Source organism: Nerophis ophidion, linkage group LG06 (assembly GCF_033978795.1).
Source record: "Nerophis ophidion isolate RoL-2023_Sa linkage group LG06, RoL_Noph_v1.0, whole genome shotgun sequence".
Classification (NCBI taxonomy): Eukaryota; Metazoa; Chordata; class Actinopteri; order Syngnathiformes; family Syngnathidae; genus Nerophis; species Nerophis ophidion.
This window is the reverse complement of record NC_084616.1, coordinates 71,080,240-71,097,224: the sequence shown is the minus strand read 5'-3', so window position 1 is coordinate 71,097,224 and position 16,985 is coordinate 71,080,240. Positions and strand designations below refer to the sequence as shown.

The following is a 16,985-nucleotide window of genomic DNA, read 5'->3' as shown; positions in this document are numbered from 1 at the left end:
AATCCAGATGCATCTCTATTACAATCCCCAAAGAGGGCACCTTAAGTTGATGATTACTTCTATGTGTAGAAATCTTTATTTATAATTGAATCACTTGTTTATTTTTCAACAAGTTTTTAGTTGTTTTTATATCTTTTTTTCCAAATAGTTCAAGAAAGAAATGTTGAGAACCACTTCTCCAACTTTTTTCAGTGATGTACCCCCTGTGAACATTTTTTTTAATTCAAGTACCCCCTAATCAGAGCAAAGCATTTTTGGTTGAAAAAAAGAGATAAAGAAGTAAAATACAGCACTATGTCGTCAGTTTCTTATTTATTAAATTGTACGAAAGTGCAAAATATTGCTCATTTGTAGTGGTCTTTCTTGAACTATTTGGGGAAAAAAAGATATAAGATAACAAAAAACTTGTTGAAAAATTAACAAGTGATTCAATTATAAAAAAAGTGGTCGGGGGTGGGGCGGGGGGCGTGGTTAAGAGGGGTGACGTATAATTCACCAACTCGAGTATTTCATATATATATATGTATGAAATACTTGACTTTCCGTGAATTCTTGCTATATATATTTATTTTATTATATATATAAATAAAATAAATAGTTGAATTTCCGACGGCACCTATCAAATACACAGTAATAAAAACACAGTTCTACTAACTGTAGTGTGCTTGGTGGTTAGTAAAAAAAACAACAGCACTTACCTTTCACTAATTGTGTAACCTTTGTTCTGCCATTTGCGTATTGGCGAGGGATCTCCGAATCCGGGAACGTATCCTTCACGGATTTGTTGTAGAAATCCGCAAATGAGAAAGGGATGTTGCTTCCAGTTATCAGCATAGCCATCTTTGTCTCAGCATAAGATACACCATCGGGTCTACCGTCTCCATTTTGGAAGGCGGGCCATAAAACTGGTTTGTGAAGAAGGCTGCACTGCGGACGCTTTGTGCTTCGCTGACCGTTCATGACTGAGTATATCCGTTCGGCTGCCGTGTTCAATGGAGAAGTCTGTTCTACAAAATTTACAGGCAACATACCCTTTCCACTTCAAACTCTCCTGGATAAACTGAAATTCTTGTTTCCAATCGTTCTGGAACTTGCAAGCGTATTTCTTCATTTTGCCCGTCGACGGTGTAATATATTGGGTTGGAGTCAATAACCAGGCGACGTGGTGAAGTTACGTTTCTTTACTGTGGGCTTCAGAACAAATGTAGAATATATTTACATTCTATTCTATGTACAGTAGATGGCAGTATTGTCCTGTTTAAGAGGGTCACAACACTGAGTCAGGTCTGACTCAATGTTGGGGGGCGTGGCCTCCTGCTGCGTCGAATTTAGGGAGATTTTCGGGAGAGGCGCTGAATTTCGGGAGTCTCCCGGAAAATCCGGGAGGGTTGGCAAGTATGATTCAGGTACATGTTTAAATTTATTTATACACTATAATACAAAAAAGGCAAAACAAAGGGCGCTCACAAGGAGGTACAATACTAGGCTATAACTATAAACGTGAAACCAAAACACTTGCTCAATGGCATGAATAACAACGAACTATAAACAAAAACAGCAAGAAGGCATGGCTATAAACAACTAAAACAAAACACTTACTGTGACAAAAACAAGAGGCACGAACAGCAAGGTGCGTGGCAGGTGATCGAGGGCATGAAGGATGTGCAGCAGTATGCAGGCAATAGATTAGATTAGATTAGATAGTACTTTATTTATTCCGTCAGGAGAGTTCCTTCAATAGCATCAGTAAATAGGCAATAGCAAAGTTCCCAGGACGAGGACAGAAACAGAACGGTATAAATAATGACTGTGATAGTGATTACAAACAGGTGTGAGACTGAGGGCAGGGGTGTGACTTGGAGACCAAGTGGAAACTAATGAGTAACTATGGAGACCAACAAAACCAGGAAGTGCAAAAACTGGAAACAAGAGTCCAAAAACAAAGCATAACATGATCAAACATAAAACCCAGATTAACAGGCATGGCAATCACTTGTTTATTTTTCAAAAAGTTTCTAGTTATTTTTATAACTTTTTCCCCAAACAGTTCAAGAAAGACCACTACAAATGAGCAATATTTTGCACTGTTGTACAATTTAATGAATCAGAAACTGATGACATAATGCTGTATTTTACTTCTTTATCTCTTTTTTTCAACCAAAAATGCTTTGCTCTGATTAGGGGGTACTTGAATTAAAAAAAATGTTCACACGGGGTACATCACTGAAAAAAGTTTGAGAACCACTGCTCTAAGGTACGCGCCTGTGCAATTGCGCGCTGCTCACGCCTCCTCTGCACACAGCAAAATCGAATAAAAAGATAAGCGCATAACAGTGTGCACATCTGCCGTCGCTCACATGTGCGCCACTGAATGCTCAAGGAGTTTTTGGCGTTTGCTCACACATGTGAAAAAGTTGGAGGGAAAATGGTCCGGAACCTTCACACTGCAAAAAGTCAGTGTTCAAAACTAAGAAACAAAATAAAGTAGGGGTATTTTATTTCAACTATGCAAAGTTATCTGCCATTGGAACAAGAAACTTTGGCTTGTCAAGACATTCCAAAACTAGTGAAATTAGCTAACCTCATTGAAGCCAAAAATACCTGAAAGTGGAATTTTTTGAACTTCTTGTTTTATGTAGAGCTTCGGTCGTTCAACAATTTGGGGTCTCCGCTCTCGTATTTTACGCTTTATAATGCGCCACACATTTTCAATGAGAGACAGGTCTGGAATGCAGGCGGGCCAGGAAAGTGCCCCCGCTCTTTTTTTTACGAAGCCACGCTGTTGTAAAACGTGCCGAATGTGGCTTGGCATTGTTTTGCTGAAATAAGCAGGGGCGTCCATGAAAAAAAACGCCGCTTAGATGGCAGCATATGTAGTTTCAAAACTTGTATGTACCTTTCAGCATTAATGGTGCCTTCACAGATGTGTAAGTTACCCATGCCTTGGGCAATAATGCACCCCCATACCATCACAGATGCTGGCTTTTGAACTTTGCACCTATAACAGTCTGGATGGTTCGCTTCCCCTTTGGTCTGGATGACACGATCTCGAATATTTCCAAAAACAATTTGAAATGTGGAATCGTCAAACCACAGAAAACTTTTCCACTTTGCATCAGTCCATTTTAGATGATCTTGGACACAGAGAAGCCGGCGGCGTTTCTGGATGTTGTTGATAAATGGCTTTCGCTTCGCATAGTAGAGCTTCAATTTGCACTTACAGATGTAGCGACCAACCGTATTTAGTGACAGTGGTTTTCTAAAGTGTTCCTGAGCCCGTATGGTGATATCCTTTAGAGATTGATGTCGGTTTTTGATACAGTGCTGTCTGAGGGATCGAAGGTCACGGTCATTCAATGTTGGTTTCCGGCCATGCCGCTTACGTGGAGTTATTTCTCCAGATTCTCTGAACCTTTTGATGTTATTATGGACCGTAGATGTTGAAATACCTCAATTTCTTGCAATTGCACTTAAAGAAACGTTGTTCTTAGACTGTTTGACTATTTGTTCACGCAGTTGTGGACAAAGGGGTGTACCTCGCCCCATCCTTTTTGGTGAAAGACTGAGCATTTTTTGGGAAGCTGTTTTTATACCCAATCACGGCACTCACCTGCTCCGAAATAGCCTGCACAAGTTGATGAGCATTCCTCAAGTTTATCAGTATTTATTGCCACCTTTTCCAACTTCTTTGTCACGTGTTGCTGGCATCAGAATTTCTAGGCGCAATCAAGGCGTTGAGGGGTTCCGGTTTGGTGACCGCAGGATTAGGTCTCTGCTTTTTGCAGATGATGTGGTCCTGATGGCTTCATCCGACCGGGATCTTCAGCTCTCACTGGATCGGTTCGCAGCCGAGTGTGAAGCGACCGGAATGAGAATCAGCACCTCCAAGTCCGAGTCCATGGTTCTCGCCCGGAAAAGGGTGGAGTGCCATCTCCGGGTTGGGGAGGAGACCCTGCCCCAAGTGGAGGAGTTCAAGTACCTAGGAGTCTTGTTCACGAGTGAGGGAAGAGTGGATCGTGAGATCGACAGGCGGGTCGGTGCGGCGTCTTCAGTAATGCGGACGTACCGATCCGTTGTGGTGAAGAAGGAGCTGAGCCGGAAGGCAAAGCTCTCAATTTACCGGTCGATCTATGTTCCCATCCTCACCTATGGTCATGAGCTTTGGGTCATGACCGAAAGGATAAGATCACGGGTACAAGCGGCCGAAATGAGTTTCCTCCGCCGTGTGGCGGGGCTCTCCCTTAGAGATAGGGTGAGAAGCTCTGTCATCCGGGAGGAACTCAAAGTAAAGCCGCTGCTCCTCCACATCGAGAGGAGCCAGATGAGGTGGTTCGGGCATCTGGTCAGGATGCCACCCGAACGCCTCCCTAGGGAGGTGTTTAGGGCACGTCCAACCGGTAGGAGGCCACGGGGAAGACCCAGGACACTTTGGGAAGACTATGTCTCCCGGCTGGCCTGGGAACGCCTCGGGATCCCCCGGGAAGAGCTAGACGAAGTGGCTGGGGAGAGGGAAGTCTGGGTTTCCCTGCTTAGGCTGTTGCCCCCGCGACCCGACCTCGGATAAACGGAAGATGATGGATGGATGGATGGAAGTTGATGAGCATTCCTCAACTTAATCAGTATTTATTGCCACCTTTTCCAACTTCTTTGTCACGTGTTGCTGGCATCAAATTCTAAAGTTAATGATTATTTGCAAACAAAAAAATGTTTATCAGTTTGAACATCAAATATGTTGTCTTTGTAGCATATTCAACTGAATATGGGTTGAAAATGATTTGCAAATCATTGTATTCTGTTTATATTTACATCTAACACAATTTCCCAACTCATGGAGACGGGGTTTGTAGAAGTTAAAAAGAAGTATCGGTACAGCTCTATGGATTATACTGTTTTTCTTCAGTGAATAATCTAAGCTAGTATGATGTTGATGTTAAAATGTGTAATGCTAGTACTGTACTTGACATAACTAAGCTACTGTTGTGTGTCCCACTGTCCCACTCCTTAACGGGACCTTTGTGATACATGGTATCTATTACGTTGGACAAGTGCAGAGTTGCATAGTAACGTTTGAGCTATTTTTAGAATCTGCTCTTGAACATATTTTTGGCTGCAGTGCACCTTGACAATTTTTAATTCTGCTGTACATGCCACATGTTTCACTGAGGATACATTTCGGTGTTATATGTAAAAATAAGAAAAAATGCACAAAAGCCATGCATTATGTTAGAAACAGACATGGACAAACACAGCTAATTAGCATTAAAGCTACAAAAACACGTTTAAAACAGTGTCAACTTTCAGCACCAAGCCTAAATTTGGCACGAAACAAAAAAATACCGAAATAGTATGAGAATGGCGTTAAATAAAGTCAGAACATTTTTTTTTTTAATAACAGGACGTCATTAAGCAGACAGAGTAGACATAGTGTGTAATTCTGCTGACTTCTTCTCCCCCAGCAGATCAAATATTAATAGACACAAAGCATGTTGCCATTAACTCTCCGGACTCCCGCTGACAGCTTTGTTTTCGAGCACATTCTTTCCAGCTTTGTTTGGCTGACAACCTCACCTCACAGATACATTAAGTGGAGTGCTTATATTTTCCATTTTCAGTTCACAATCCTCACCTCTTCTTGCTCTGAGGAAGAAAACAGGTATTGTTTTATTTAACAGGGTGTTTTAGTTGTGGAAAACATTACATTTATAAATGGAGCAATTTTGGAGAAAATTAGACAGTGGAACATTAAAGCCAAGTATTATAAGAAGAGAACCACCAATTAGCAGTTGTTTTCTTTCATTCTACTACAACAGTAATTCTCAACCTTTTTTCAGTGATGTACCCTCTGTGAACATTTTTTTAATTCAAGTAAAATCAGAGCAAAGCATTTTTGGTTGGAAAAAAAGAGATAAATAAGTAAAATACAGCACTATGTCATCAGTTTCTGATTTATTAAATTGTGTAACAGTGCAAAATATTGCTCATTTGTAGTGGTCTTTCTTGAACTATTTGGAAAAAAAGATCCATCTGGATTCATGAACTTAATTCTAAACATTTCTTCACAAAAAATTAAATCTTTAACCTCAGTATTTATGGAACATGTCCACAAAAAAATCTAGCAGTCAACACTGAATATTGCATTGTTGCATTTCTTTTCACAGTTTATGAACTTACATTCATATTTTGTTGAAGTATTGTTCAATAAATATATTTATAAAGGAATTTTGAATTGTTGCTATTTTTAGAATCCATCCATCCATCCATTTTCTACCGCTTATTCTCTTTCGGGGTCGCGGGGGGCGCTGGCGCCTATCTCAGCTACAATCGGGCGGAAGGCGGGGTACACCCTGGACAAGTCGCCACCTCATTGCAGGGCCAACACAGATAGACAGACAACATTCACACTCACAATCACACACTAGGGCCAATTTAGTGTTGCCAATCAACCTATCCCCAAGTGCATTTTTAGAATATTTTTGAAAAATCTCACGTACCCCTTGGCATACCTTCAAGTACCCCCATTTGAGAATCACTGTACTACAGCAGTGGTTCTTAACCTGGGTTCGATCGAACCCTAGGGGTTCAATGAGTCGGCCTCAGGAGTTTGGCAAAGGTAAAGACACATCCGACTTATCGTGTAAATAAAAACTTCTCTCAATCAGCGTATTATGGATACCACCAAACAATGTTCCCTCTAATTTTCCATCTGATTTGCAGGTTGTTTGATTGATCGATTGAAACTTTTACTCGTAGATTGCAAAGTAAGAGAATTTATTATATGAAACAGTACAGTTTACACAGCATAGTACATATTCCGTACAATTGTCCACTAAGTAGTATCACCCGAATCTGTTTTTCAACTTGTTTAAGTCGGGGTCCATGTTAATCAATTCATGGTAATGTGTGTAAGGTGTGTAATTTGTTGTGAGTTCATGCACTGTGTTGGTTTTGTTCTTTGCCATACTTGTCAACCTTGACACCTCCAAATTCGGGAGATGGTGGGGCCGGGGTTGAGGTGGGCAGGGTTAGAGGGCAGGGTTCGGTGTATACTGTAGCGTCCCGGAAAAATTCATGCTGCAAGGGGTTCTGGGTATTTGTTCTGCTGTGTTTGTGTTGTGCTACGGTGCGGATGTTCTCCCGAAATGTCTTTGTAATTCTTGTTTGGTGTGGGTTCACAGTGCGGCGCATATTTGTAACAGTGTTAAAGTTGTTTATACGGCCAACCTCAGTGTGACCTGTATGGCTGTTGAGCAAGTATGCATTGCATTCACTTAAAGGTATATACTAACCGCATATGTTGTGTGACTTGGCCAGCACGCTGTTTTTATGAAGGAAAAGCGGACATGACTGCAGGTTGTAAAGGACGCTAAAGGATAGAACCTTTAAGTAATGCCCCCAATATTGTTGTCCGGGGGCAAATCGGGAGAAATTCGGGAGTATGGTTGCCACGGGAGATTTTCGGGAAGGGCACTGAAATTCAGGAGGGTTGGCAAGTATGGTTCATGCACGGTTCATTTTGTGCACCAGTAAGAAAACGTATGACTTTTTCTTGAATTTGAAAAAAAATAAATATATATATATATATATATATATATATATATATATATATATTTCACTAAAGAAGGGTTCGGCGAATGCGCATACGAAACTGGTGGGGTTTGGTATCTCCATCAAGGTTAAGAACCACTGTACTACAGTATACATTTTATATTCCATACAGAGTAGTTATACAGGCCTTAAAACAATGTTTCATAATCCTAACAGTATTGCTTTGGACATTTTTGTCCACAAATTCCTGCTTTTGCTCCATATTTATATTTGTTTTTAAATATATAATATAAATTTGGCCAATGATAGAGCTTTTAATACTTTTTTTATATTGTGATAATACAAAACCCAAAACCAGTGAAGTTGGTACGTTGTGTAAATGGTAAATAAACACAGAATACAATGATTTTCAAATCCTTTTCAACCTGTATTCAATTGAATAGACTGCAAAGACAAGATGTTTAACATTCGAACTGGAAAACGTTGTTATTTTTTGCAAATATTAGCTCATTTGGAATTTGATGCCTGAAACATGTTTCAAAAAAGCTGGCACAGGTAACAAAAAAGACTGAGAAAGTTGAGGAATACTCATCAAACTCTTATTTGGAACATCCAATAAGTAAACAGGCTAATCGGGAACAGGTGGGTGCCATGATTGGGTATAAAAGCAGCTTCCATTAAATGCTCAGTCATTCACAAACAAGGACGGGGCGAGGGTCACCACTTTGTGAACAAATGCGTGAGAAAATTGTCGAACAGTTTAAGAAAAACATTTCTCAACGAGCTACTGCAAGGAATTTAGGGATTTCACCATCCCTCAGGTGGTACTGCATCCAAAAGCGACATGAGTGTGTAAAGCAGGGGTCTCAGACATGCGTTATTTTGCGGCCCGCAACTTATTATGAAAATTTAATGTTAGTGCAGCCCGCGAGTTTTATATTAATAGCACTTCACACCATCATATTTCCAATACCCTCCCGATTTTTCAGGGGGACTCGAATTTTAGATCGTGCCGTGATGGGACTGCCTTCAGCATCCTCTATGATCTGCACCAAAACCGTGCCGGTTCAGTCACATGTTGTATTTGGCTTCTGTGGACATACGTTACACACGTTACCAGCAACGTCACACACCCTCCCCAAGCAGAGAGGTAGCGACATGGTAAAATTAGCTGTGATGCTAACGGTGCGGTGCGAGTGGCAATACGAGAGAGAGAAGGTGCAAATCTGGTAATAAATGGAGGAAGAATTAATTCCCAAGAAAAACAGCAGGGGATCCATTGTCTGGCAGTGGTTTGGCTTCAAGCGGGGAATGTGTTGAACATTTATGCGGCAAAAGCGTTGCTACGAAAAGTAGCAGCACTGCTAATGTAGCATCATTTGAAAAGTCACCCACTAGAAAATGAAGAGTGCTTGAAACTCCGCATGTCAACATATCCGACCGGTGCCACACCAACAAAATGCCGAAGCAACTATTTCCAGATCAACACCGTATGACAAAAATAGTCAACAACAGACGGAGATAACATCCGCAGGAACCTACCACATAGAGAAAAATATTTCCTATTATGCAGCTCATTTTTATTGGACACTTATTGAAATATCTTGTGTGACATCATGCACAAAAGTGCACTTTATTTGTTTTAAACTATAGTAGTGGTGTTCTGTGCGAAAAGTGCACTTTAATTTAGTGTTGTTTTGATATGTCATCTTAGTGAAATCATGCACAAATGTGCACTAAAAGCTTGTTTTAAAATGTCTCTTGACAATCTTGCACTCTCTGTTTTGGAAATGACATACTTGGTCAACAGCCATACAGGTCACACTGAGGGTGCCCGTATAAACAACTTTTACACTGTTACAAACATGCGCCACACTGTGAACCCACACCAAACAAGAATGACAAACACATTTCGGGAGAACATCCGCACCGTAACACAACATAAAAACAACGGAACAAATACCCAGAACCCCTTGCAGCACTAACTCTTCCGGTTCGCTACAATTTACACCCCCCCCCAACTCAACCCCACCTCCCCCCAACCTCCTCATGCTCTCCCAGGGAGAGCGTGTCCCAAATTCCAAGCTGCTGTTTTGAGGCATGTTAAAAAAAAAAAAAATACACTTTGTGACTTCAATAATAAATATGGCAGTGCCATGTTGGCATTTGTTTTCCATAACTTGAGTTGATTTATTTTTGGAAAACCATGTTACATTGTTTAATGCATCCAGCGGGGCATCACAACAAAATTAGGCATAATAATGTGTTAATTCCACGACTGCATATGTCGGTATCGGTTGATATCGGAATCGGTAATTAAGAGTTGGCAAAAAAGCCATTATCGGACATCTGTAGTACTAAGCTACCATATACACATCAAGTGGATTTTGAATCTCTGAACCCTTACATTGAAATTTAAGAGCATGCCTCGCATTAAATACATAAAATGATAAATGGGTTGTATTTGTATAGCGCTTTTCTACCTTCAAGGTACTCAAAGCGCTTTGACACTACTTCCACATTTACCCATTCACACACACATTCACACACTGATGGAGGGAGCTGCCATGCAAGGCGCCAACCAGCACCCATCAGGAGCAAGGGTGAAGTGTATTGCTCAGGACACAACGGACGTGACGAGGTTGGTACTAGGTGGGAATTGAACCAGGGACGCTCGGGTTGCGCACGGCCACTCTTCCACTGCGCCACGCCATCGCATTAAAATCATACTTGAAAGCTTCACTGTCAGGTTTGTACCTGACAGTTTGGTCATGTTTTAGTTTTTCCTCTATGTTTGTCTCATTTCCTGTCAGCGCTCTTATTTTGTCTTTATTTCTTGCTGCTATCCCTGAGTGTTTTTCCCCTCAGCTGTGGCTGAATGGCACGGGGCCACACCTGGTGTCAATCAGCCAGCTACCATTTAGACCTGCTTGTTCCTCCACTCTGGGCTGGATTATTATCATTACGACTCCTCGTCTTTTAGGTCCTGTTCCTGCATCCTGTGTCCTGTCTCTGAGTTCCTGGTTAGTTTTTTGCCTTTTTTCATGGACATTAAATTTTGTTTTCCCGCTCAATGCCTGCCACCTTCTCTGCATCTTGGGGTTCGTCATCAGCTCAACTTGACACTCACAGTGACACACCTTTTTACTCGCATCGCTACAAGTCTAAATGCAGGCCAGCGACGTCACGGCTGAGAAGCCCACACATCATCCCGCGGTCCCCAGTAGCAGTATCACCGACGGTCGTCATTAAGTCTATAAGGTACGGGTTGTGTGGCGTATTGAAAGGATGTCATATGGGGTTGGAGGTTTGTTGAAAAGCGCAGAAATGTGTGAAATATCAGCGCTAATAATAGATGGGGGGGATTAGACGAACTGCGTGAGTTAGAAGAATGATAAGTGTGGGAGGAATCTACATAAGAGAGTCAGTCTGATCCGGTCTGCCTCAGCAGTGACATTGAATCCCCGACAGTGTGTTTGTTTGTGTACATTCCTTACTGCAACACACACACACACACACATCTTGCTGCATGTTACATAATGTTGCAGACAGACAAATGGATCCAATCACCATGGATGGTGAGAGGTTGGAAGGTCATCTATCAAATATTAATATATTTTTTTAAGGACTTGTGAATATCAAGTCAACAAAAAATGCATCAGAGGTTGCACTGACCTTTTTAATAATCTATAGAAAGTCAAATTTCTCCTTAAAAAATATATTTTTGCATGACTATGTAAATTTCTTTTCCACCACCACATTAGGAAGTTCGAATCCCGGGCACACATGGACTGAACCAGGCGGGTTGAATTAATATGTCAACTTTTGCATGCTTACTTTTTTTTAGCTAAGTTTGCAGCTGTACAACTATTAGTCATATAAAAACCCCGTTTCCATATGAGTTGGGAAATTGTGTTAGATGTAAATATAAACAGAATACAATGATTTGCAAGCCCTTTTCAACCTATATTCAGTTGAATGCACTACAAAGACAAGATATTTGATGTTCAAACTCATCAACTTTATTTTTCTTTTGCAAATAATAATTAACTTAGATTTTCATGGCTGCAACACGTGCCAAAATAGTTGGGAAAGGGCATGTTCACCACTGTGTTACATCACCTTTTTTTTTAACAACACTCAGTAAACGTCTGGGAACTGAGGAAACTAATTGTTGAAGCTTTGAAAGTGGAATTATTTCCCATTCTTGTTTTATGTAGAGCTTCAGTCGTTCAACAGTCCGGGGTCTCCGCTGTCGTATTTTACGCTTCATAATGCGCCACACATTTTCGATGGGAGACAGGTTCTGGACTGCCAACAGGCCAGTAGAGTACCCGCACTCTTTTTTTTACAAAGCCACGCTGTTGTAACACGTGCTGAATGTGGCTTGGCATTGTCTTGCTGAAATAAGCAGGGGCGTCCATGAAGAAGACGGCGCTTAAATGGCAGAATATGTTGTTCCAAAACCTGTATGTACCTTTCAGCATTAATGGTGCCTTCACAGATGTGTAAGTTACCCATGCCTTGGGCACTAATGCACCCCCATACCATCACAGATGCTGGCTTTTGAACTTTGCATCGATAACAGTCTTGATGGTTCGCTTCCTCTTTGGTCCGGATGACACGATGTCGAATATTTCCAAAAACTATTTGAAATGTGGACTCGTCAGACCACAGAACACTTTTCCACTTTGCATCAGTCCATCTTAGATGATCGCGGTCACAGAGAAACTGGTGGCGTTTCTGGATGTTCTTGATAAATGGCTTTTGCTTTGCATAGTACAGCTTTAACTTGCACTTGTAGCGACCAACTGTATTTAGTGACAGTGGTTTTCTGAAGTGTTCCTGAGCCCATGTGGTGATATCCTTTAGAGATTGATGTCGGTTTTTGATACAGTGCCGTCTGAGGGATCGAAGGTCACGGTCATTCAATGTTGGTTTCCAGCCATGCCGCTTAGGTGGAGTGATTTCTCCAGATTCTCTGAACCTTTTGATGATACTATGGACCGTAGATGTTGAAATCCCTAAATTTCTTGCAATTGCACTTTGAGAAACATTAATCTTAAACTGTTTGACTATTTGCTCACGCAGTTGTGGACAAAGGGGTGTACCTCGCCCCATCCTTTCTTGTGAAAGACTGAGCATTTTTTGGGAAGCTCTTTTTTTATACCCACCTGTTCCCAACTAGCCTGCACACCTGTGGGATGTTCCAAATAAGTGTTTGATGAGCATTCCTCAACTTTATCAGTATTTATTGTCACCTTTCCCAACATCTTGGTCACGTGTTGCTGGCATTAAATTCTAAATTTAATGATTATTTGCACACACAAAAAATGTTTATCAGTTTGAACATCAAATATGTTGTCTTTGTAGCATATTCAACTGAATATGGGTTGAAAAGGATTTGCAAATCGTTGTATTCTGTTTATATTTACATCTAACACAATTTCCCAACTCATATGGAAACGGGGTTTGTACTACGTTTCAGTGACCCTCCCCCCACTGTTATAAAAATACTCCAAAATCCCACGAACAGAGGCATTTTGCGTGTACGTTCACCTTATGATTTGATTATTTGACATCACATTAACACGATTATCCAAAATGGGAACATGTTTAAGTCTGAAAAAGAGGGAAATCTTAAATAGTGCCCTTTAAAAATCAATGTTTCTCCACTTTGGCACTTGTATGCAAAAAGTCCCAATCCAAACTAAACCTAAACATTGTAGTTAGAGCTGGGTGATATATCAATATACTCGATATATCGCAGGGTTTGTATCTCTGCGATATAGAAAAATGACTATATCGTGATATTCGAGTATACGTTCTCACGCAGTTGCTTTTAGCTGCGGGCATTACACTACTTGCGTTTCCCACTCTTTGTTGTCTCTCCTTCTCACAGAGACTTAAAACAAGCGCACCTTCTTACATACGTCACCTGTGCAACGTCACACGCTTCCGCGGAGCAGAGAGGTAGCGACATGGTAACGTTAGCTGTAATGCTAACGGTCCGTTGCGAGTGGTAATACGAGAGAGAGAAAGTGCGAATCTGGTAAGAAATGGAGGAATAATTAATTCCCAAGAAAAACAGCAGGGGATCCATCGTCTGGCGGGGGTTTGGTTTCAAGCGGGAATATGTTCAACATTTATGCGGCAAAAGCGTTGCTACAAAAAGTAGCAACACTGCTAATGTAACATCATTTGAAAAGTCACCCACTAGAGAATGAAGAGTGCTTGAAACTCCGCATGTCAACATCTCCGACCGGTGCCACACCAACAAAATGCCGAAGCAACTATTTCCACATCAACACCGTATGAAAAAAATTGTCAACAACAGAAACGTCCGCAGGAACCTACCACATAGTAAAGGAGATTTCCTATTATGCAGCTCATTTTTATTGGACACTTATTGAAATATCTTGTGTGACATCATGCACAAATGTGCACTTTATTTGTTTCAACTATTGTAGTGCTGTTCTGTACGAAAAGTGCACTTTAATTTAGTGTTGTTTTGATATGTCATCTTAGTGACATCATGCACAAAAGTGCACTAATAGCTTGTTTTGAAATGTCTCTGACAATCTTGCACTTTCAGTTTTGAAATGACATGAATGTTTGTGCCATTGCTTAATAACTATTTAATAAATACAGTTTTTCTAAACTGACTTAGTTGTGATTTCCCTCTATGTATTAAAATTTAAAATGAGCATTTATTAATGCAAAATGAACATGAATGTTTTATTGTAGACACATAGAATCATCATACTGCTGTGATTATATGCATCAAGTGTTCATTCAAGGCTAAGGCAAAATATCGAGATATATATTGTGTATCGTGAAATGGCCTAAAAATATCGAGATTAATAAAAGGCCATATCGCCCAGCCCTAATATGTGCCCTTTAAAATCAGTGTGTCTCCACTTTGGCCCTTTCATGCAAAAAAGTCCTGATCTAAACAAATCCTAAACATTGTAGGTGTCATGTTTTGTGGTCACGTTCTGTTTGGTTTTGGACTCATTGTGCACTCTTGTTTGTTTTTGTCACCATGACAACTCATTAGTTTTCACCTGTCATATCACGCAACTGATTCACTTGGACTCATGCACCTGTTAATCACCACAGCCCTATTTAAGCCTGTAGTTGCCAGGCAGTCAGCTCCTTTCTCGTTCCAAGTAAGTTTTCGTTATTCGTGCCATAGTTTGCAAGTTTTGTTTTACGTCCATAGTTTACGTTGTAGTAATAGTTTTGTTAGCAGAGCCAAGTTTTGTACCTCAGCTGAGAGCCCCTTTTGTTTATACCTTTTGTTTTTTGGTACTTTTTGAGTGATTACTTGAAAGAGGCCAGTACATTCACGCCATGTCCGGTCCAGTCGATTTGCACCACGGGAAAACAAACCCCACCAAAGTCCACGCCTTGACAGTAGGTATAATTTGTGTAAAAGTTCCTAGCATTTTACTAGTTCTAAATAGATGTTTCTCGGACAACACACTTTATTTCACTTGTGATGTGTTTTGCAACATTTTCTCATTCTCCTCCAGGAAAATACAAGCTTTTCACGTGTTGGTACACGATAATAATTGGTCACAAAATAATCAAGTCATTCTTCGGCAGGACCTCCAGGCAGATTGGAGGTATGTTGCCATGGACACAAGTTTAGTATGTTTGTACCTTTCTGTAGTGTGTGCGTGTGCGTGTGCGTGTGCGTAAGTGTGACCAATGCTCACAGCTTGCAGATCTGGAACCTCTAAAATAGCAGAGGTGCTAATTGAAAGCGTGAAATAGAGACAGAAGTAAAGTAAGGAGAGTAAAAAAACTAATTGTGTTAATAAAAAGCCGGAAGGCAAGTATTAGGAACATGGGTCGTAAAACCCATTAATCTTTTTCAACACTTTCCTTATGAAAGACATGACGACAGATGGATTGAGTTGAACGGCTACCGTAAGCTCCATTGTAAGCAGACTTATGATCAAATGTATTTGATATTTAGAATGCATTAAATAAAATTACATCTGTCGTCATTAGCGATGTCCGATGATTTTTTGCCGATATTCCGATATTGTCCAACTCTTAATTACAGTCGTGGAATTAACACTTTATTATGCCTATGTGAACGACTTTTGCCGTCGTCGCTCGGGTTCCATGGACCACTCAGGAAGGACATTGCTTTGAGCAGCTTTTACTCTTTTATTTTTTCAAATAAAGCTTTGTCTTCAGGTTGGATTGCTTTTCAGCTGCTCCTCTCCTTCTGCTCGCTAACGGTCCGTTTTTCATCCGCCGTCGTCGTCGTCCTCGCCTGCTCTTTGTTTCCGTTCCTCGGTCGCTGCTGCGGGCTCTCCTCCTCCTTCTGCCCCGATCTCTCCTCCTTCTCCCCATTTATACATCGTGAGGAGATAAGTTACTTGTGTACTGGTGCGTGATCCACACTCCTGCACATGGTTGCGGCGTTGCTCCTGGCACGTCCCGCCTCTCCGCTCGGTCGCATTCCCTGCCTCCTTGTCGCCATCTTGGGCCGGGCTCCAGCGTGCCCTGCCGCTCCGTTGGACCATCGGCTCCGCCTCTACACAGCCTAATTTTGTTGGGATGCCCCGCTGGATGCATTAAGCAATGTAACTTTAGCATGAAATGATTAAAGTGGACCCAGACTTAAACAAGTTGAAAAACATATTCGGGTGTTACCATTTAGTGGTCAATTGTACGGAATATGTACTGTACTGTGCAATCTACTAATTAAAGATTCAATCAATCAATCAAAAACAAGGTTTTCCAAAATAAGAGAACAACTTCAACTCCAGTTATGGAAAAAAAGTGCCAACATGGCACTGCCATATTTATTATTGAAGTCACAGAGTGCATTATTTCTTTTTAAAGTGCCTCAAAATAGCTTGGAATTGGGGACATGCTCTCCCTGAGATAGTCCTGATACCCATTACAACTATGGGAAATACTATACTTTGACTTTCACAAAGTGCATTATTTTTTATTTAGTTTAAAAATCCCTCAAAACAACAGCTACAAAAACAATGAAGGCACACAGCTTCAGTCCAGAGTATACTAGAGCATACTTGCCAACCTTGAGACCTCCAAATTCGGGGGTGTTTAGGTGGACGGGGTTGGGAGGGCGGGGTTTTGTGGTATCGGGGGTGTATATTGTAGCGTCCCGGAAGAGTTAGTGCTGCAAAGGGTTCTGGGTATTTGTTCTGTTGTGTTACGGTGCAGATGCTCTCCCGAAATGTGTTTGTCATTCTTGTTTGGTGTGGGTTCACAGTGTGGCGCATATTTGTAACAGTTTTAAAGTTGTTTACACGGCCACCCTCAGTGTGACCCGTATGGCTGTAGGTCAACAGCCATATTTGACACTTATTGAAATATCTTGTGTGACCTCATGCAAAAAACTGCACTTTATTTGTTTTTAACAATTGTAGTGGCGTTCTGTACAAAAA

At 41.0% G+C, this 16,985-nt stretch overlaps 1 protein-coding gene across 4 annotated transcripts in view; it reads left to right on the top strand.

The window, feature by feature from the left end:
* clcnk (chloride channel K) overlaps window positions 1–16,985 on the top strand; it is a 142,517-nt gene that overhangs the window by 63,134 nt on the left and 62,398 nt on the right. For 2 of the 4 annotated variants that reach the window (XM_061904778.1, XM_061904776.1), the window contains one exon: window positions 15,084–15,176. The exons of 1 other annotated variant lie outside the window; for it this stretch is intronic. The gene's annotated coding sequence lies outside the window, so the exon portion shown is untranslated. Of the gene's footprint in view, window positions 1–14,797; window positions 14,965–15,083; window positions 15,177–16,985 lie in introns of those variants that run through there. One more of the 4 variants, XM_061904779.1, reaches the window with a different exon arrangement.